The sequence below is a fragment of the Balearica regulorum genome, chromosome 15, assembly GCF_011004875.1.
Source record: "Balearica regulorum gibbericeps isolate bBalReg1 chromosome 15, bBalReg1.pri, whole genome shotgun sequence".
Classification (NCBI taxonomy): Eukaryota; Metazoa; Chordata; class Aves; order Gruiformes; family Gruidae; genus Balearica; species Balearica regulorum.
Window position 1 is genome coordinate 6,406,350 of NC_046198.1, and position 24,144 is coordinate 6,430,493.

Genomic DNA, 24,144 nt, shown 5'->3' on the forward strand with positions numbered 1-24,144 from the left:
AAACATCTGACTTACTCCCACTAAAACAGGTATTCTTCTGCTGGAAGAAGCATTACTTAACACTTTTGGAAGCTAATTTTATTATAACATTAAGTACTTTGTACAAATTTAAACACAAGTGCAAACTGGAACAAAGTTTTAATTATAAATTGGTATTTTGGGAAAAAATATGTAATGATTAATTAATAATTGCTCTCTGATAACACTGTGAAGAAGGCCATGTAGGTAAACAGAGAGATTATGATTCCATATTGCCAGCACAGTGCAGAGGAAAAAGAGAAAACAGGGAAATTACATCTGAGAAAGAAGCCAGAAAAGCATATTTACGTGGCCTTTCATCTCTGGCAAAAACCACAGTGATCTGGGAATTCACCTTAGCAATCTTACCATTAGCTCACAGCCTACCTAAAATGCACAGCAGACTGTGGGGAAAAAAAATGCATACAGCTTACAGAGAAAAACATCTTGTTTCAGTAAGATCTATGTATTGCTAAAGGACAGTGACATTAAAAACAGGAAGATGGCCAACAGCAGTCCCTATAGCAAATTTATGGTAAGAGCTTGAAGGTATGTGAGCAGTAGAGAAATTCAGCAAGTAGCAGCTGTTTCTTTGATTTTATATTAGGCATTTTCTAGAAATAAGCCAAATTAATCTGAAAGCCAATGCAAATCATATCAACACCATGTTTTTTCTCTTGGGGTGGGGAAAAAAAAAAAAAATGTACCAGGTCAGATATCTCCACCAATTGAGAATAAAATTGAAAACTATGTCAGGGAATAAAAAAATTACTTCTCTGATCCTGAATAATCCTCTCCAAATGCAGTTCTGTGCATAAAGCACAGTTAATAAAGCACATCTGCAGTCTTCTATCCAAACTGCTTTCCAAGGCAAGGTGCCTCATGAATACAACAGATAAATGTATGCAGAGAGCTGTTTATTCTCACTATTCCCCCTCCCCCCTTGCTCTTTTAATGTAATAGAAATGAGCACCCTGGTACACTAGGGGACCCAGAATGGCGCTTTCTTTAAACATTTTATTTATGAAGCTACCTATCTATTCAGGAGTCAAAAGTAGCAGTCACTGTCTTTCACCTCACAGGGTGCAGGTCAAATCCTCTCCTGTTTCAGGTCTCAAACTCAATCAAAAAATGTGTCTGAAAAAACCCTCCAATTTATTTTGTACTCAGCATTACCCCTACCAGCACGAAAGACCACACAAGACCCAAGACACTGGAAAATCACGTATTTGTGATATAGAAGTCAAATATTGTAAGCTATTCTTAAGACCAGAAAGAAGAACACTTGGTGAGGACGTATTCTGCTGTTGTGCCTTTCCCCAGTGCTAAAAGACAGACCACAAAGGATGCTTGATGAGAAGAATCAGTGGTGGAAACTGCATGGCATTACAGGGCAAAGGGATATGCACAAGCCAAATGGCCTTCAGCTACTCACCTCAGCCAGCCACTCCTGCTAATACCATTTGGTTTCAAAACTCTCCATAAAAAAAACATACTTCAAAAGATTTTTAAAAAGGGAGCAGGGAGGGGAGGGAATAAACAGCCCAAGCTTAAGGCATACATAAATTGCCAGAGTTCCATGTCTTAAAGCTGCAACAAATCTGAAAAAATTAAACTAAGAGAGCCTAAATGAACTAAAATTAGTACTGTGCCAGAGGACAATATGTCCATTGCCAAAGGCAGAGTTGATGAATGATGCAACTACAGCAGTGAAAACATAAATCCCTATTCCCCACTCTAAATCTTTTTTAACAAATAAATTAGTGGTGTCATCAAAACCAGAGATACCTGTGCTTCCATACTGGCTGAGCTAAAGGGATGACAGTGGATGAAGTTAGGATTGAACAGGATACAAAATGTCATATTGTGTACAGCACCAAAAGTAGCGGTTTCCTGATGACTACGAAATCCTCAGGATTCATTGTTGCGTACTGCAGCCCTTTGCAATGGGTTCTGAGCAATTTTTACCTCTAAGTTATGCTTCCATTTTTCTTTTATCCTTCTCATTCTCTCTTTTGCTGGCTTGAGTATCACAAGACAGGAGCAAAACTTTCTCACAGTGAACCAAACACAGGCACTAAACAATCGTTACGTGAAACAGTAGGCTGCTGCTTTCAGTTCCAGCCTCTCCTGCAAACACCACGCTCCTCCAAAGAAGTTAATCTGCCTTTAAAGAGCAGCCTTGTTCATGTAAAAGAGGCAGGTGTGAGTTTATAGCACTGGATTGCAGTTCTTGATGCCAATGGGTCTGCAATGAAGCCTGGTAGAAATGAAAGCCTGAAGGCTTGATCTTGAATTAACTGAAAAACTTGGTAGCAAAACTTCCATTAATTTAAGGAACACAGCCCTCTAGCTGACTTGCTCAATCCATCCATCAATACCCACCTCACTCACTGCTTTCTATGAGTGTAGGAGGAGTTTTGCAGATTGGCTACTCCATCCCTTTCAGTATCATAGTGAAACATGTAGTATAACCTGTCTTATCCAACAGGAAGATTTGCTTAACCTGAAATTTATTCCTCAGGACAACATTATCCAAAGGAAAGCGTATTATCTTAATTGAAAAAGATAAAAGAGAGCATAGGTGTGTTTCTAACACCTCCTATATCCCCCAAAAGACAAAATGTTACATCCAGATTAAGCAGGTTATCGCTTCCAGGTGCCATTTATCTAATGTGCTATTGGAGATAATTGCCCATTCTCTAAATTGTTGTGCAGGAGTATAAATTCAGTTTTCGTAAAAATCCACTCTGATTGCTAAAGCCATTCAAACTGTCTATGATATCAATGCTACTAATCACATTTCCCCTCCATGTCCCTCCCTCGCTTTTCCCTCTAAAATCCAAAGAGATGCTTCTATATCAACATTAAATGAATTTGTTTGCTGCCCAGAAGCCAAATTAAATGTGTTCTTTTAAACTCAGCTCTCACAGAATAGGGAGAAATAAGAATAAATGAGACCCATTAATTAAATCTCACAGGGAACCACATTGCTGCAAATGGAAAAGAAAATCTATTTTTCCCATAACTACTATTTTATGCTAAATGCATCACAATTGCTATTCAAGACCAGATTAAGAGTTTGTTTTTCCAGCACGCGCTTTCTTTTTATTTGTGATCAGACTGCAAACTAAGTCTGACTCTTTGCATTCAAACCTAAACGTGAGTTTTCCAAGTTGTGGGTATGTCTGCGGTGCATGCGTGATTGCAGAGACCCGAGCAACAAGGCTAAGCAGTGTGGTGCCTTATCGACCCTCCCAGCACAGGCTTTCATATAGGATACCATGGTTGGCATCATTCTGTGCTCCTAATGACAAACCCTTCTAAACTCTTTGTACCATGTTCCCCTTCCCAAGTAAACAACAGTAGAGTCTGTACAGGTGAATAAGCTGCAAATGCAGCACAGATGCATCCTGTGCTTTGTATGCCTTTGGGCACATGTCTTCATAAACAGTCTTGGCCAACAGGTCTGCAAGCATTAAAGTCTTTTCTAGGTCAGGCCATAGACAGACCCTTTCCTTGCTAAAAGCCCTTCAAGTTCAAACATGGTTTCAATTTATCAAATTGCAAGGTTTTCCATTTCTAAGTTACAAAGGTGAATTTTGTTGAAATACCAAAAACATCAGTTTTCTTTTGTCTTCATTTAGCTATCTATCGCGGTGCACTTTCCCTCCCCCATGAGCTGATCACAGAGAAGATACCAAATATCTTAAAAATCATACCTTATATGAAAGCTTGTTGTTTGGTTGTTGGGTTTTTTTTTTGAATGAAGAGAGAAATCCATAAAATATTCCAAGTTCATCTTCCTGCATTTTGTTACATTACGCATATATGAAAGCCTTTCTAAGCTTGCAACTCTCTTACATCATAAATTGCAGCAAGTCATATAAAACCAAACACAAGACACCCTGGAAAGCACCAGGAATCAAATTCTGAAAACGCACCCCATGTTTAGAGCCAAATAGAAATTTCTCAGCTTGCTTTGGGTCAGTGGAACCACTCCTGCTCCCTGTGCTGGTTAACATTTTATAATTAAACCCCCATCAAAAGCCTGGCATCACTGTGACCCCTCCATTCATCAGATGGGAATTACAGCTCTCTGCAACCTGCATGTCCTTGCTTTGCATCACACAGGGATTACTAACAGACAGCAGTTGAAGACAATCTTTCCCCCGCCTTGGGCACGCTCAACCCTTTTAATACTCCTAATCCCTGAAAGGCTCAAGTCAAGCTCAAATCAAATAAGAAAGGATCTTTAATAAAGGGAGGATCCAGGATCTCCATTCTCAAATTTGAGTACAGGAGACCAGCAGAGGGAATGCAATCCTCACATGCTTGTAATCACAGAGAAGGCCTGGCAGTGCCTGTGAACATCTCAACAGCTGCACAGATGTTATTTCTAAGTTGTACCTCCCATCTGAGCGAGTAGTTAAACAGTATGATCCTATCCTGCAAAGCAAATAAGTTTCAAAGCCAAGTTCTAGCAGATGACAGCCCAAATGAGATGAAAGAAAATCTTCCACTGAATACACAGCAGAAAGAGACCTCATAGTTTTACAGTGACAATAACTGACAGGTATAAAGCAGTTTGTAGACTCTGGAAAATAATACCCAGAAATATGTGACGAGCAAGGCAAAGATACTAAATATGTGTGTATGCCCCCAGCTATACCCATCTAAAGACTGAGCTCTCTTTCTGTACATGAGCACACAAAAAATAAATCCTATCGTGTAGTCTAACACTGTGTATATGTGTATACGCACACGTATGAACGCTATACCCAATACAATCTTAAGAGTTTTCCTCACGATTCAAGCTATTTGTTTCTGTCCTCTCTCAAGCCCAGAGCACGCACTTTCCTGATTTCTACTGCCTTAGGGCTTTCTACCCAGAACTTGCTTCTAAACCTCTTATTCAACAGCCCCCAATACACTTAACCCCCCATGAATTTGTCTAATCCACTGTGAATCCATATATATTTGCCTTTACGGCTCTTTACAAGTGGTTCCATAATTTATACCTTGCTTTATATGGAGAAATACTTTCTTTGCTTTAAACCTTTTGCCTTCTTGTTCTCCATTTCAAGTGACCATTCTTCATTTTAGAGGCAACTATAATTTACACATATACACAGTCTTTTCAAAGCCCAATTATTCTTTTCAGAGTACCTTTATTTTACCCACACATGGAAGCCACTCCATCTGTCATCCCAGATACCCCTCCCTTCTTTTCCACTTGTTTTGTGAGGTGATAAGAATCAGAATAGCATGCTGTATTCTGCATGTGAACATGCATATGTGAATAAGAATTATTCCTAAAGGGACAGAACGTGACTTTTCATGTTGTTTAATTTTACATAATAATTTCTAAGACTCTATTTAGGTTTTGACTACCAAGAAGCTCAGGACTGATGTTTTCAGAGAATTATCAATAATTCAAGATCTTTCTCCCTGTGTGTAGACCATTATGTGGGCATTGATACACTATTATTTTTCTACTACACATGGTCTGCATTTAGCCTGAGGTTTTATAAGCCAGTAACTCAATGTTGCAAGATTTAAATTATAATTAGAAAACTTGTAATTCAATTAACGACAAAGGGCCACTGATTGTCTTTAACTCTTCCCTTCTTACAATTTTTTTGGAATAAGGAAAGTGTTGACTATGGCATACAAGAACAAATAACGTTCCACAGCCATCTTGTCTACAGGTCCATATAGTAATATTTAAAGCCTGGCAAAGCAGCGTTTTACATTACAACATCAATTCTGTCAATAATTAACTGGCCAAAAAGAAAATAATTTCAGTCAATCACAGCTTGGACAAATACAATGCTATATTCCCTGTGCTCTCTAACCAAATTATACCAATAATTTTTAATTAATATTCTCAAGCCTTTAAGTGCTGTACAATTTAACAAATTCAATAGTTTTATCTAATTGTTTTTAATAACACAAAAAGAGGGAATATAACTCCACCAAATAGTTACACAGGATAGGTTTGTTGTGTTTTGGGTTTTTTAAAATGTGCAGAAAGAACATTCTCTGTCAAATGAAAATCAAAGTAATTACTAATAACTTACTGATCTCAGGGTAATTCCTACTGAATCCTGTTGGGTTTATCCCTCATAATGTGATTCCAAGTGGCTTTCCAACATGGGATGATAACTGGTTTTTTTTACACCAACTCTTCTCATAAGTAATGATGCACAAAAATTGCATTTATCAGAAAACGAGCCACACATTCTCAAACAGCACCAAAAGATCATAGAAAGTGATAGTAATGCATTCAAGTCTTATCAGTGAAATTGCTTTTCAAGTAGTCGGTTTATTTCAGTTTTCTTATAAAGTAGGACTGATAGCACATTGCAGTGCAGCTCTTGACTTAGTAGCCATCCCCTGCATCGTGCATACTGCCATATGACCAAAGAGGGGTTTTTCAAGTGTTCAGCACTGATCTAACCCCAAAGTAGTTTTACTATCAGTTTGAATGGAAGTAGCATTATTTTACTACCAGTTTCAGTGGAAGTAGCTTTAGACCAAAGACATGTCAGACAAAATCAAGAAATATGAGCTAGCTGCATCTGAGTACAGGAGTGCTGAAAACAGTGTGGATGCAGAGCCATAAAGTCTAATTAAAGTCTTAAGTACTTAAATTTACTTTACTAGAATTATTTCATTCTCTTAAAATTCTATGCATTTCTTTTATTCTTACTGCATTTAATTATAGTTTAAATATTTTTCCAAGCCAAGAAAACTGCCACTTGCATGTTGAAAATGTTGAAGAGATGCACTCAGCAGTTGAAATCTGTTTCTTAAAGCTTTTTCCACAGAAAAAAATGGATCAAATCAGCCTTTTCCCACACAATTCCGGTTTTGACAAACTGGCATTTCTAGATGAAGTATGTTCTTCTAAAACATCCTGTTCAGTTCTATTTAAATACATAAAAAATGTGAGCAGTGAAACTAAGTATATTTTATCTGGGGCTCAAATCATGAAATATTGAACATGGCTACAGGAACTTTATTCAATAACAGCTCCAGTCAGACCAAATTGGGTTTTGGAGCAGTGAGGAGAGATCACTCAGAAAGTACCTGTGTTGCAAACAAAAATCATTTTCATGTCATTACTTCTCTCATAGAGGTGTTCAGAATATCCAACTGCTGTTTCAAGTAAATGGGGGTAAAATAGTGTGGTTTTAAACTTGATAGTGTGAAGCTCACCTCCGCCCAAATACAGCCAATTTAGGATGGTGTTACTTATACACAGCTGGGACAATATAAACAGTTATATTCACTTTTTAGGGCTAATTTAGATCTTATTGCACGTTGCACAAAATAGCGTTGAGAATTAGCTTAAGACTGGTTATTGTACCTTAGTTTTTTTGGATGTGAATTCTTTCTCCAACATCCAGTGCTGGAGAGAACCATAAGCTAATCATATCCATGAGACTTCACTAGACTATTTAATGAACACTGAATAGGCTGAAATTTTAATTCAGAATTTTTTTCAGAAATGCATAATAGAGAACATAATTCAGTTTTGTAGATCTTAATAATTTGCTATCCTTCTTTTAGTTTAATAATCACGTTATGAAATCATTTGTTTTACAAATTTACTTAATTTTTATGCTTATTGCCAAATTATATGATTAAAAAATTGTAGCAGATCTCTGTACATTGATGAAAAGATCTAAAAATAACTAAAACAAGGAGATGACAAGGAAAGCAGAGCTTAAAATATAAAACCAAAGCATTAATTTAAATTCTTAATAATGTAGGTGACCTATTACGTGACTAAAACAATGGGAGATACATTTTTTGCCAATATCTTTATGTAAATCAAGTAACTATGATTCTCAACCACATCTTAGATAATAGACAATAAGCAGCCTTCAACAGTCATTACAGCAGTTAATTTTAAAGAAGTCCTGGTGAAATCTAAGCTGTAGCAGCAGCTGACTAGAGACCAGTTTGCAACAGGTCGAAATGAGCAATAAAATTTTTCTTAAGATTCGTGAATATTAAAAGAAAAAGCAATCAACAGGAAAAACTCAAGCCCCATACTGTAGCCACAGTAGCATGATAACAAGCTAAAATCAAGGAATATCCAAGTACAGAAGACACAACCCTCTTAAATTCATACTGAATAATAAGCTTCAGTGCACCTGTTCATCTTTGCTGTGTGGAAATTGCTAAACTTCCATCCAGCTGTTAAATACCAACTCAATACACATCCAAACCCAATGCACATGTCCAGTTGAAGCCAACCCAGGAAGTGCATCTCCTGTCTCTAGAAGATTGCCCTGAAAGTAGGAGAATTAGGAAGAGTCAACAGTGTAAAGACAATAGATAGGAACTCTGAGCATAGAAGTAGTTGGGGGAAAATCATAGAATATTATGGCAATAAAACTAAATAAATCACTTCTTGGTTGCTTCTAGATGGCTTCTCAGTGGTTGTTGAACACAGCCCACAACTGATCTGGCCTGATCTCTCTCAAATTACTCTTTCCCCATTTTTCCCAGTTTAGACAACGGGAAGAAATCCCAGGAACAGGAAAGAACTTCTACATGTCTGAAAAGTGCTATTGATCTACAATTGCAAGCAATTGATTAACGATTTGTTTCAAAGGTCATCGCAATAAGCTGAGATAAGGAGTAATTTTACATTGTATTGGCCCCCTGTTTCAAGGATGAACTCTCGGGAGGGGTCAGATACAAGCAGACAATTAGTATAAGGAGAATTCAGGTAATTGAGTCTGATCGTGACAAAGATAAGAGGACAAGAATGTTACTCTGCTCCTGTCCCTCTCACCCCAAATCACAAAATACTTTTGCTCCAGCTTTGGGACCTGTAATGTCCCTGCTCTGATTAACAAATTGACCTGGGTTTCGTTGATGCATTAACAAATATTCCCTAGAAGTGCACATATTCCCTATATACCTGTGTACAATTGTGTTTCTCTACCACACGCAAAGCAGGATCTGCGAGCGCAAGTAGAACAGAGTGTCTCTACTAAACAGAACATCAGAAAGCAGTCTGCATTGTCATCTAACCTAATACAAAACTCATAACACTCATTTTCATATTTGCTGCTGATTATAGTGCAAATGATTAAACTATTCGTCTTAATTCCTCAGTGTTGTCTGTGGGATTGGTCAGGGAAGCTGCATGGCATCATTTCAATCCACTTACTGCGGCACTAAACTTTGTTGGGTTTTTTTTGTCCTGCTGCCTGTGTGATAGGGATTGACTGTGGTGGTAAAATTATTGATATTTATGATTGAGAGGTCTGGCTAAGAAGTTATCTTTACTAAAGGAAGATTCCCCTGGCCTAGAAGCTAACATTCTGTGATTGTTTCCAACTCCTCAGTTCTGAGCTAAGATAACACTTGGTGTTACCACTGTCAGCAAGTTACTGAAGGAGTCCATCCTCCCAGGGAAGGATACCTGGCTTTGTTAACATTGAAATTATTGTTTTTCCTCACCTCTTTCTCTGACACAGTATAGAGGTTGGGTCTGCAATCGCTTGGCAGAGAACAGGGCAGTAGGGGTGAGATACTGTTCAACTGGTCTCTCATGATGATCATAGCTAATAAAGCTTCTGTCTGACCTGTCCTAAATTGTACTTGCTTTATTACACAGTTGGAGTCCCCAGATTCTCTGACAAGATGTAATCACTGTTTAGGAATGGTAATGCATGCAATGTTGAAATTCATACATAAATTATTTATACCACAACTGATTGGGAAATTCACCAGATAAACTACTCATGATTATTATTCTGTTGGCTCTAAATTTTTTGTGAATTATATGTACCTCTGAGAACAGATTACTCGTACTTGGGAGAGAGATCACTGAACCAATATAATCTTTACTTGACATGCCAAGATATTGCAAGAGGTTTATACCAACTCTTGTATGATATAGAAGTGTATACCTGGGGAGCAGGGTTTAATATTACCATTAATAAATATTTTGTAAAGTGCTTACAGGCCAGGATGAATAAATGCACGCTGCAGTCTATGAGAAAGTCAGAAGTGGAAAACAGGCTATAAAACATAACAATGAAAACAATGATATTCATGAGTGGAAAAACCTGCCTGCATGTGCAATTTACTGATTTTATTAGTTTCCATATACCTGTAAAATAACTTTGACCTTGTTCTAGCCCTCACATTATAGTAGCTTGTGTTTGATCAATCATCCTTTTTATATGAATAATTTAGTTCCAGTAATAGCACATTACTCTGAAAAATATAACTGCAGGGATGTCTCTCTATACTTAAGTATCACAATAACATTACAAAAGCAAGTGTATTTTCAGCTGCTAAAGTTTTCAGAATGAGCAAAAGATAACAATATATCTAAATTCCAATTATTTTTTTCCAAAGTATTTTCATAGTAGGAGCAAAACCATCTAAGCTTCAAGGAATTTAAAAAAAAAAAAAGTAAATATTCCTGGTACAGAGGTGAAAAGCTGGGCAAATCAGTAATATTCTAGTTTGCTGGACAGCTAGAAAACAATAAAACACAAACACAATTTGTTTTGGGTCAACCTGATTCAAACCGCACTTGATCCAGAACAAAACAGTAAGTTGCTTCCCATCAATTCCCTCCAACAATTAAGGAAGGAGACAAAAATACATAAAAACTGAGAAACAAAATACTCAGGAGACTTTTATCATTAAAAGGAAAAATCAACATGACAAGGGATACAATCTTTCTCTTAAGATACACCAAAGAACAAAACACATCCCTTTGCTTACTCTTCCCCCCCCCCCCCCCTTTCACGAATACTGCCAAAGATCAGCGAAGATCAGTGGCCATTGCATGAACTTCTTCATTCACCCACTCGGTCTCCCTTTCAAAGGGACCACCTCGTTGATTGCTTCAGAACCCTGGTGCTGTCATTCAGCAAACTACTTTGGCCTAACTTCAGCCATTCTGTACTAAAATGTTCAAATGCGTCTGAAAGACATAGTTCTAGCTCAGCACAAACCAAGCGTCCTGCCCTTTACAGCTTTGGTCTAACAGTATCCAAGACTATTTAGCACTGCACTGAACAGGAACAGAGATATCTATCTTTCACACACCCACTTACACCGCAGCCACAGAAACACCCGTGTGGTTTAAAGTTAGCGCAGGATCCTTAACAGCCTTAAAGCAGAGGTTCAAGTCATCTGCTGAGCTCAGACTGCAACAGCAAGGTGGAAAATGAATAAATGCTTCAAATTAAGACAAAAACAAGGGAATGCAACAAATAGTATCATAGTAAATACACAAAAAACCTGCAGTGCTTCGTATAGCCTCTGCAAGGGACAATAGACTCTTTAAATGAATTGTTGTGGTCTAATTGGCACAGCCTGCAGATATGCAGGAAAAACACTTCCAAATATATTCACCATTGATCATACTGGGGGACAAATAAGACATTCAGTAAAGCAAAACATTCATACACAGGTTTATTTTTCCAGAACAAATGCCCAGTGTTCTTAATGTATTTCTAATGCTGTATTACCAATTACCTCACACAAAAAACACAAAGTGTTCCTGTTACCTGTGAATCGAGAAACTCGAGTACCGAGCAGTTTGGGGACTGGACTAACAAACCCCAACCCACCAGGCCTCCCCGCAGGCCCTACCCCACAGGCTCTCCACAGCCTGGCACACTCCTCAGCTCCACACACGTTCAAGCTGCTCCTTCTCTTCTCCTCCTCCCCACCTTCCTCCCTGTTTTCCTGCAGCAGCACTCCAGTCACATGAGCTGGACCAATAGCTCTGTTACCCCAGTGATGCTGCATGCTTTGGTGTACAGACACTTGAGATGAGCCCCTCTCTGCCCTGTTTTATGACTCCTGAGGTTTCCCCTGCTCCTATCACTCCACACCACTTGCTTTCCATCCTGTCCCCCACTGCCTCACTTAGCTGTGGCCTGTAACCTCCCTCCCACCACCCCTGGTTTCAAGCTCTCCTCAGCAGGCTGGCAGCTAGCTGGCAAAGGTGCCCTTGCCTCCCTTTTCCAGGGAGAAGACCCCACCTGAGCCCCCTGCCCAAGCCTCCCTGGCCCTGCCATTGACGCTCAGGGGGATCAACAGCAGTTGTAACGGCCCCAGAGCTGGACAAGCCCCAGCAGCTTCTCCACAGCACCCTGGGCCTCCAGCCAGCACCCGCACACCCCACAGGGAGCAGGCCGGGGCACCTGCGCCCCGGAGGGGCACTCTGCCACTACCACCCCTCGCTGCGGACGTGTGTTGGTGTGCGGCTGGCTCCGAGGGCCCCACAGACAGATTTCAGCCCTCAGCAGCGACCAGGGCACCGGGCCTACTCTGCAGCTGCGGACCTGTGGGAGAAGGAACCACCTTGCACAAGGGCCAAGCGTCCCCCATTTCGGGAGCCTCCATACCAAACACGGCTGCCCCCCTTGCTGTGCAGTGACAGGGGTTCCGGCACTGTGTCCCCAGGGGTTCCATGAAGACCCTGCCTGTCCCTATCCCCACCCTGCTGCCACCCAGCCCGCCTGCTCCCTCAGGCCAGGCCCCCACAGCCTCAGCCCCTCAGCACCCGTGGGCCAAGGCCCTGACATGCTGGGCTGGCTGTCCCAGCTGGTGCTGGGCAATTCCCAATGCAACGTGAGGAAGGCTCCTTCTGGTTCCCATTGATCTTGGCGGTGCCATACTAGACTTGGAGAAGCCATTGATTTCAGCAGGAACTGGGGTATTGAACGCTTTGCAAGATCAGCCTCTTTCATTGCAAAACTGCTTAGAAGAGCTCATGACATTCTCCAACTTCTAATTTGCTGAGGTACTTTCAGCAAGTTGGCGTGCATCGCGTGACTGCATTTACGAGCCGTCCCCGACTCAGGACTACCCGGCTAGACTTTATCACCAGCTGTGCAAGCCAACAATATATCGGTCCAGAGATTTTTATTGATACAAATCCTCCTCCAAGGTAATTTGTCTGGATCAAACTTTGCCATGTCAATTTGTAAACTTAATTAACTGTGGTCTCAATAAAAGCCAAGATTAGGAACATAATGATTAATTAGATCCTTTTAGGTAATGCAATGGTTGAATTAGTGAAATAAAAATAGTGGAGAAGCTGGCAAGATAATGCTCCACTGATGGATGTAGGTTTGTCCTACAAAAGCAAACGAAAGAAGCATTATGCATTAGCATAATAAAAATAACTACAGCATTAATCATTGGAAGTTGTACACAGCTCCTTTTATATGAAGACACAGCTATTGTAGTGATATCTTACCTCAGAAAAAAGGGAAGCTTCAGCCTCTCCATATGATGTCAGAATTTAAAAATTATATTTAATCTCGGATAAGGAATCAGGGACCAGTCCTACTAACCTATATTTCTGAGATGAGATAGTACATGAAGATAATTCATAATTTTTTTCTCTTATTTATGTGGGAGTAGTAGGCCTTTCATTAACCAATATTGCATATCAATACTAATTATTATTGTAATGTTCTACAGCTGCTCTGAGATTGATTTATTTCTTCTGAATCCTGGGGGTTTTTTATTTATATATCTTTATAATATCTTACTATATGAACACACACAAAATAGCAATTCCCAACATTCTGGTCACTGGCAAGAGCACTGGGAATAACGCAAACACCGACTATTATAGCAGAAACCTTCACAGGTCCTTCCGTTCAAGAGTTTTGAATTGCACCAATGCAGATTTCTGTGAACTGATATGGAAGACAGCAGTTTCTCCCAAGTTCTTTTTGAAGCTAAAGCTCTTTCCTCTATCTTTTGCAAATTTTACTTTAAAACAAAAAATGATTCTATCCTCTGCTTGGAAAGCATCTTAAAAGCACAGGATATTATTTGTAGTTAGTAGAAGAGTTGCTACACAATGGTCAGAATTTCACAGATGTGTTAATACTGTAAACCAGTATACTGGTTTACAGAAGTCAGGAAAAAAACTTCTAAAGCTTAAATACTTTTGAAGGATTTAATCAATCCATTGTATATCCTAGCATTTATAAATGAGACTACATTGGCAAATTGGATGGAGGACATTTCTTTAGGTCTGCAAGTAATTGGTAGTAACCAAATGGATTTAGCAATGGTCCCAATAGTCTATTCCTGTTCTGCAAAGACCTTGCAGGCATCATTATTCATTTGTCCCTCTCTTCTCTCCCATCCTCTCTTTTCTCACCTTAGACAGTTAGCCAAAAGCCTTTTTGATACGGGTATAATTAAACTCTTTCACTCATATCAAAATATGACTTCAACCTAACTTAAGTTTTCTTAATAGTAAGTACAATACAAATCAGAAGATAAAAATGACTGATTACTCTACATGTAGGCAAGGCAAGTTTATTCTCCTGCATCATTTCTCACTATCATTCTTTAGTCTAAAAAGATGTAGAGGATGGATATTTGTCATGAGGTTGTTCCACAGTGGTTATCTTCCTTACATTGTTGCTGTCACAGCACTTGTTTTTGTTCTAACTCAACAACATCATCGTGTGAGTTACAGCAGGATGAATTTGCTTCCAGATTCTGGGGCTACTTATTGTCATAGACATTGTTCTTTTTACTAGCCAGTACTGAAATTTACTGGCATTATTGTTGTAGCACAAATATGCCAAGTAAGTTTAGTTGTGCTTAATTGTTTCTCTCATGCATTTAAATCTAGAATGGTTGTGATAACAGATAATAAATTGTGAGACTGGCTTTCTAAAAAGGTAAATTCTTCGGTAAATTCTAAAATTATTGCAACAAAAAGTGTGTGAAATAAATTGAAGAAAAAATCAAGAAAGTAAAAAATCTTTAAATATTCAAAATTGCAGAGCTTTTTAGAGAAAAAAAGGTAAAAATATATGTGCTACCTATTTTCTTTTATTCTCACTACAAAAACAGAAGTGCAACTGAGGAGCTAACTCAATCATTTGCAATGAGTCACAATTAAATGGAGGCTGCCAGACTCAATTAACATATCAGTTTAGTGCAGATATTGTTCTGTCAAACTGAAGGGAGAACTGGTTTTTTCAGGTCCCAGGAGTTTATTGCTTCTTGCTTGTGAAAAAAAAGCATACTTCATTTGAGCATTTCCAACTCCTGTTGCCACTGTCTAACAGTACAGACAAAAGCCTAAGAACTGCAGCCTATTAAAAAATGTTGGCCAAAAATTGGCATAATAAAACACTTGCATGTCTGTCGAACATAAGTCATCCCAATGTATTTTAAAGTCATTGGCTGTTATGCATTAAATCTGATTAGTGGGTCTTTTGGTGTGTGTTCTGATGCGGTGGGTTTTGTTTTAAGCAACTAGGGTAAACTAATTAAGGTTTACTTAAAGTATTAGACTAGCTCTTACATGTGAGCATCTGAGTGCATTTTATTACGTCTAATAGGCATTGAACTAAGAGACAAACACACTCTGTAGGCAACCATAGGGTTTTCCTCCTCCACCCAGCCACATTTCAACAAAACTTAACATCCTTTGCTAACTGTGGTTCAAACTGGCCAGCAGTTTGCACTTGCAGGCAGACAAGGGGCCACTGGGCAGATAGAACAAAAGCCCACAACCCTCCTTCCCTTAAGGAGCCAAGCTACAAATTAACAATGGGGAAGGGGTTAAAAAAAAAAAAAAAAGCAGATGACTGTGCAAGCACGAGGCAACAGGAGTCAGAAGACGCCACAGCAAGGGTTGTTACAAGGCTTTCTTTCACTGGGAGGCACAGCACCAGACTGTTTTCCAGTAACCAATTTCCAGACCAGTCTATCCAGGCAGCAGCCCTGCTCTTTCCAGAACAGAGGAGTCTGCTCCTACAGAAAGTTGAAACCCAGCTGTTTTCTTCAGCTGCAGAATAACCTGCTTCCATTTTCTTGCATCACTTCAAAATCTACAGGCAGTTTGAGCATACTTATTCACCTGAAACATGGGGGAGGAAAAAATCCCTTACTTTCCTATCCCCTTTTTTTAATTAGGAACATTTTACAGAAGCTCAAGAACACCACAGAAAGAGATGAGGAACTGCCAAACAGTCAATTCCTAGCATTGAAAAGACAAACTTGCACTCATAACTCACCCCATCAAGCACTTGATTCCATACTCAGTTTTGTGTCAAGGACAAGAGAAAAATAAAGAATAGACCACTATCTTCTCTCCCAGGAAGGGGTGTGGCAGAGCTCTAAAGAAGCAGCAAACCCAGCTGCTGCCAATATTTTATTTATTAATTTGTTGTAAAGCGCAGTGGAATTCCCTGTAAGGCAGACACACACCTGTAATAAGAAAAGTTGATAATTTAGCCACTTAGCAACACAATTTCAGTAAACCTGGCACAACCCTACTGACGTACAATGACTCGTGCTACCAGAAGAAAGCTTCCTCACCAAATGACTATAGAAGTTTTTACCTCTTTTTTTAATTTGTTTTTGTTTACCTTTAACTGGAGAACTTAAAGCGCTGTAGCTGATGGCATTGTTCTGTTTAGCCTCTTTGGCAGAGAGGACACTAGCGTTTCAGTGCCACTTACCCTGTCGCTCCTCATTCCCATTCCTCCCACTGCTTTCTGCTTGCCTTCTAAATAAGTATTGTGACTCTGTAAATAAGTATCGTGTCTCCCAGCTAATGGTCAGGCTCCAAAGCTGACAGCCAATTAACCATCTTTTGGCTGCTCTTGGAGCTTGTGCCTTCTGCCAACATTTGAACCCAATCCATTAAAATCAGCTCTAGCTAAGCACAGATGTTTTCCTGATCGCTTTCTGCAGACACAAGAGGCCAGTGAACCCAGCTGCCTGCCTGCAAGTACGTTTCCCAAATGCACACTGGCCTCTCTATGTGAATTTCATATAGGAACAGACATGATTTGCAAAGGTGCAATGTATTTGTATTCATTTTCTAAAGAAAATCTGGGGGAAAATAAACAAAACCCACAAATAATAATATTTTTAAAACACTTTAAAATCATGCTACATTATTAAAATCATCCTACAATTTATTAAACATTAGAAACTTTCGGTACATGGACCTCAAACACATTAGCCCTAGGGAGTCTCTTAATATCTATAATAGTCCTTATTTCTCATTAAGAAACAGATAAACAATTCAGAACATTTTGATATTACCCTGTCACAGTCGGGAAAAGATTTTTACATTAACTATTTAAATTTTATGGCACTGTCTGCAGTATTTTCTGCTTAGATACAGCAACAGAATTAAAGGACAGAGGAAAAAGAATTCTTTCCAGCAGTACAGAATTCCAGACCGCACTTTAAGGCTCAAATGTTATGCACTCATGAAAGGATAATAGAAATCTTTAATAACTCAATGGAAATATGCCCTGAAGGAATGAAAATTAGAAGACATGAATAGGTCATCTAAGGGAATTTCTTTGTGTTTGAAATTAGAGAAATGTTGACAGCTGCAAAGGAGTAGTGACTATGCACATTAACCAATGATGTATTCACACAAAATACTTTGCCCTGGGAAACAGGGCCAGAAGCCAGGACTAAGCAGCCTCAGGATGCACATTTTCTAACACTGTTCAGCAAGTTAACCTTGCATTCTTAGCTGTGTGGCCTGAAATGTACCCTCATCTCACTGGCCTTGCACCTAGGGCTAGCATAGCCCTTTTAGAAGCTTTAGCTTCTAAGTCTTACCTAAGCTGCATAACATTTGCAAAACAACTAGGTGCTAAGTTATATGTGGCTCAGATAATATGGGAACACTCATATACATTCACATGTATTTTTAAATGTTAATTTTCTTTTTCCTCCTCTGAGAGTACAACACAAATAGTTTCAGTGGTTTTTTTTTCCCCTTTTTATTTTTAACAAATATTTAGAAAAATCAGAAAACAAACCCTCTCCCTAGTGAAACAACGTCTTAGCATTAGCTGCTAGTAAAGGACTGAGCTAAGATCCTGCACACACTACCCACACACAAGTCTGAACATACAAGTGAGGACACACAAAAACAGTGGAGGAATGACTGGAAATATGAATAGCACCCACTTTTTTTCTCCTGTTGTGTCTACTCACATACAGTGATCCACTGCCATGTTTTTACATAATGACTACAACCAAAATCAATGAGCTTGAGCTTTTCACTCTTTCTTCTGATCTCCTACAACCATTGGTATAACTACTAGGCAATACCACCACTAGCCGAACACATTGCGTGTGATCTACACACATTAAAACCTTCTTCAGGTTTACAAAAAATCTAGCAAATAGCTCCACCTGAGAAGACCAACTAACTGATGAACACCAAGTCGTTTAAGCAAGCTACACAGTCAAAACCTAAGAGTCATATAAGGATGTTGTGCTTGTTCAGATCAAGGGTCCATTAAGCTCAGTCTCCTGTCTTCAGCAGTGGCCACAAACAGCCCTTGATGCACTTTCAGCTTCAAGTGCTTCGTTCACAGTGCCTGGTATTTATTTTAATAAAGCCATGACATATTAGTTTATAAGAATTCAGTCTATTTTCTGGGCCTGACCACAATATGGGGGATGCTTTATAAAACACAAATGTGCTGCGGTTGGCAGGGCATCCATCAACTTCAGTCACATTCAATCTCTCTTAGGTCTTGGCAGGTATACAAGAGCTCCAGCACAAATATCTTACATGCAGCTGAGGAGGGGTGTAGGACACTTCTGCTCTTACTGCAGGCCTCAGCAGCCGCAAGTGCTGGTGCCAAGGAAACTCACTCCATTTAATTTAATTTGCCAGAAACAAGTGCTATTTATGAGATGTTTCTCTTCCTAGAATAAAGGAAATTTATTATAGGAATGGAGGCCAAATCCAGTAAGACCTTGCTATCCAGAACTTCCATCATGGCTCAATGTACCGTGGAGTAATCAGTAGCATTTCCATTTTGCCAGAATTCATACATGAATTGATAAAAAGTTCTACTCTTGCCAGACAGCAGACAGAACAAACAGGGTATCAGTCTGGAAACTTATTCAAAGAAAGTTTAAACTTTAAACAATATCTGTTTTATCACTGGGTCTTTTATTGGGGAGCCCTGACAGATATAGTTAATTCTTGGCACATAGTGAATTCCAAATTAAGTTTGTAGTTTGAAATTATTTTTCCTGGCAGTTATTTGTAAGAGAGATTCCAACAGTTTGCCAATTAAAATGTAATTAAAGTAGTACTCATATTTAAACACTAGCACTACTAATTTTGAATGCACATATTGACAAATATCAGCAAATGACTGGGTACTGCAGAGAAGTTAGTACTGCAGCATTAACAGCGGGTGCACTGGTTCAAAAGGATTCTCAGTGTAAAAAGGAAAAGCTTCAACTTAAAAGAAAAGGCACATTCTGAAGGGCAGAACACTATCGCATGTGATGTTCATAAGAGAATATAATGAACAGATACAGCTCATTGAATCACCAGACTTCATCAGTGAATTTGTCAGGGTATATTCTCACATATCGCTAAAAGGCATTTGCAAATGTATTCAACAGAGCAAAACGTTACTTGCTTTTTCACTAATTTTTCAGATTTGTCCTGCCACATTTGGCAAACAATGAAATTCAGACAAAGGCCTGTCTTCACATACCATATTGATTTACATTCACATTTGGCCAGGGTGCTGTAAAAGTCAGGTTATGATGTTAATCAGATACGCACCTTTAGAATGATCAGCATTTTATCATCATATATTTCACTTTTAACTTGAAATCAGTTCCATTTTTCAGTGACAAACTGGGAATTTTGGTTGTTAGAAGGTTGTTAGAAGTTAGAAACAAAGATAAAAACTGGATTTAGTTGCAGGGAGAAAAAGCAGACTAGAGGTATGGTACACTTGGAAAACTGCATGCTTGTACAATTAGCATCTCAGGGAAGCCCGAGGCTGGGAGAGGATGTAGGATGTTCTGGAGAGCAAATGGCACAGACCTACACAGGCAGAGGCTCCTCGGAGGTGTCAGGCATGTAGAAGTCAATAGTTTGAGACTCTTGCAGGGATAAAGCCAAAAAAGCTTTCCTTCATTTCACTCAGTGACTTAAAAAATTCTTTAGCATTTCTGGAAGAAGGAAATTCAAATCTGAGTGCAACATCAGGTGCTGTTTACATATAGTAATAATAAAATATGTATTTCCCTTGAAGATAACACTCTCTCTTCCTCCTTCCCAACATCTCAATAGCCAAATGTAAAAAACCGCAAGTTTGGAAAAAAAAAAAAAAGCAAAAAGACACTGAAAAGCCTGGTAAAGTGATTTAGCACAGCCAATCTGTCTGCATTACTATGAGCAGGTAGAATTTGTTATCAGAAATAGTAACTTTTCCCTTAATCTTCACTGATTCCTAGGGCTTTTCTACATGGCCACATCAAAGAGTATCAACAATTAAAGACATTTGTATGATAATATTAATTCACACACAATTCACACCATCTTTTGATCAGGATTACTTTGACTATTATAGACAAGATGGGTTATATTAAATTTTTCACACCCTCAACATCATACTGTGTAATTGTTTGCTCACCTAATTGCCATGAAAAACTGCATCATCTGGAAAAAGCAATGGTAAATATACCTTAAATCTGATTTTAAAAAATCACCCTTCCTACAGAGTAGGGCTGAAAGTAAACAAACCAAGATAAACCAAGAACATTCATAAATAATTTCAGTGATGATACTAATGAGATAAAATGCTGTGGACTTCCCCTGGCATGTCCCAAGCCGTTAGATTACATTGAACAGACCCTACAACCTCCTAAAACACTATTCTTGCAAGCTAGAGCTTCACTGTATTTTTAGGATATTATCCACCATATCTTTAGGATATGGTTCAGTGTATGTTTTGTGTGCAGGTGAAGCACTGCAGCCTAGTGAACACAGCATAGGACCAGGACTTAAACCACAGATCTCATTTCTGCCCTTTAATGCGTTTAATAGGTTACCTTACGAAAGTTTGCAACATGGGAACAGTGATATTACCTCTGTTATAAATAACTTTGAGATCGACTGACTGAGAAGTGCTCAAAAATGACCATTGTGAGGGGCATGTGGCATCAGGAATAGGCAGATTTTGTAGTGCTGGGATGGCATGCTGTCAAGGTACAGCACGACAGTGTGACCTGCTGGCTGGAGACAGACTGGGAACAGAGTATCTGTTGTCCTGTCTGGTTCAAGGGAGGCTGTAACTATATTTGCAGGGTCTCCACATAAAACCTAAGCAAGAATAAGGTGCTCTTCGAATTTATAAATGTTTTCCTACACTGCACACATGTTCTCGTATTCTGGGAGCACGGGGAAAATGGCCTGAAGGAAAGCTTTCGGCTTCTGGGTGTTCCCAGAACACCTCTCCTACAATGCCACAACCAGCTGGCATCTCAAAGAGCACCCACTGAAGCCATCATCTTCTGTGCAGAGCAAAGCCAGAGCTGCTGCAGGGTACTCACTGATGCCAGTGCAAAATCCTCGTGAACCAAACCTGTGCACTACAACTGAACCTCACGGATTTCGAGTCTTAACTCAATAAAAAGCGTATGAGCAAATACAAGCACAAATCCACTTTCACATGCCCACATTAAAAGAACCAGTAACACCCAGCAGCTTCACCATTTATGGTGTGTCAAGGACAGGAAAACAGCCAGCAGATGGTCCACCTCGAGGCCTTGCTCTGAATCAGAGACAGTACATCATCAGGAGCTGACTTCATTTGCAGCGGCAAGCGCTCAGCACCGCTGGAGAACAACCCAGGCAATTGTATAAAAAGTGCCAACAAGGAATCCCATCAGAATGGATCAAGCAATGCTCAAAGAGCTGGAGCACATGGCATCCTGCAGCAAGAGGGATGCCCGCCCTGCCACTTCCCAGGATGACATGCAAACAATTGTTTGTCTCTGCAGTCTGACACGATCTGTGGAAGTTCTCCAGAGGCAGAATGGATGCACTGTGGTTATTAAACAAATTAGGGAATAGACATACTTAAGACTGTCCTTTAATTTTTCCTCTGAAAATCCATAATAAAGTAGAAAAAGGTTAAGCTTTGGTGATTAGCACCTGAATATAACAAGTAATTATTTTTGAGCCAAACAAGGACAGAGTATCCTGGGTAATTTATACTGGGTAATTAAGGTAATGAATACTTGAGAGTCTACCAAATAAATAGTCCCTAAAAGAGTTGTTTTAATAGTAGCATGATTATAGGCAGCACTAAAGAAGATTAAAACAGATACAACATACCTGTTTCAGACACATATTTAAGAAAAGCATAAATCTCATCACTTAAGCTATCATCTAAATTCATCATTGAATAGGGCCTGTTCTTCTAAGCTTGTTTACATGGGAAAATCTACCATTAAATTAACTGGTATAATTATACCAATAGCACCACTGAACACACTTTAGATCCTTTTTTGTTCGGCCTGTCTTGCACCAATTGCTACATGATATAACTGGACAAAGAGTGGGCTCTGTGGTGTTTCCACCCATGGACAAGTGAGCAGATGGAGAGATCTCAGCATAAGAGTTTGTCTAATTTGCTGTCTGCATTGGGACACAAAGGGAATATTCCACCTTTCACTACAGCAACAGGAGAAAAGTACAAGCATAGACTAATGTTTCCAATACCACACCTCAGCAGGATAATAAAATAGGTAAAGGCTATTTAAAAAGTGTGTCCTGCCACAGAGCTGTTGTGTACTGAATCTAGCACTGAATCAACCCAGTTTTATTTCCTATGCCCTCCAGATCAGGAGGAGTTGCTTAAGTAGCGCTCTAACACTCTAACACCCAGCATGGGCAGTGACTCATCCTTCTGAATCCATTTGGGTGCCTTGGCCAGAGAAACAAAGCTGCAGTAATGGTGAGCTCTTGATGACCAGCTCAGCAAGCCCAAATATTATTATGTTTTATAGCTCTCCTCAGCCAAATTATGGCCATTTCTGATCACATTTTGAAAAGCGAGTCACTCTTCCTCAACACAGAATTAAGGGAAAATACAGCTACAGAGGAGTCAACTTGTGTGGCCAGGACCCATCCTTGCGCTGGGGTTAAGGATGGGCACGTCCCCAAGTCACTATGGCCTGGGGACAGCATGGGTCACATTACCTACCTCAGTGAAACAGCAATAATCAATAATCTTGGCTTTGCAAAGGCGCAGTATATCCCCCTGTGGTAAGACTGTATTTATAAGTTTGAAGGTGATAATATTTGGAGGTGGCAAGTTGCTACATTTAATATATTCCTCCTGCTAAAATATATTATAAACTTTAAAGGACAGACTAATTGAAATTTCCTTAATGAAAAGCTAACTGCTTATAATAAGACCTGCTTCACCAGGAGATCCTTATGTCCTGATTAATGAGAAATCATTAATCTCATTGGTTTTCACAAGTAAGAGCAATCTTTAATATATAATGAAATATCTAACAAATATTTGAAGGAAACTTGAAGAAGCAACAGAATACCCACTTGCATGTTTGAATGCTAGTATCTGCTGACCAACTAACCAGTTTGGATAGGTTGCCCCAGGCTAGCAACAGCCTTACAAAATGGGGGAGAAGGGGCTTACAGTTTTTAGAAGCCAATCTTTGGATTAGCTGCAGATTTATGCAGTTTTGTTTCACTTCTTCATTCATCTTCGTGCCTCAGTTTTATATGACGTCTTGGTATGATGTCCAGTTTGGAGTTTGGTCATGCCTGATGGTTTGGAAGGTTTCATACTTGGACTACTGTCTTTGCTCTAAAAAAATGCTAAGTTGGTGGAAAATTATTTCACTAAGCCCCTCCCATCTTTCTTCAAATACAACATAATCCTGGGTCTTTTATTGCATTTTGTTGATTAATCAGAAAATTGGTGCTCCTCACAAAATTTGTCCCTACATTTGCACGCTTCTCTGATTGTAAGGGTCTGGTTCAAACTTTTTCACGCCTGTTTGAAAGCATAAGTCTCTGATTATCTGTTTTCTTCCAGGCAGTTCACAAGTGTTGATGAATCCTCACTATTACTTTCCATAGAAATACAGGAGAAAATAATTCTGCTGGCTTAGAAAATATTTTGTTTTTTTCTCACATAAGCACAAGCTATAATATTCAAAGTAATTTATTTCTGTGAAAAACAATCATATGCTAGGAAAATAATTTAAAAAGCTAAACAACTAATCACTGCAACAACCCTACCA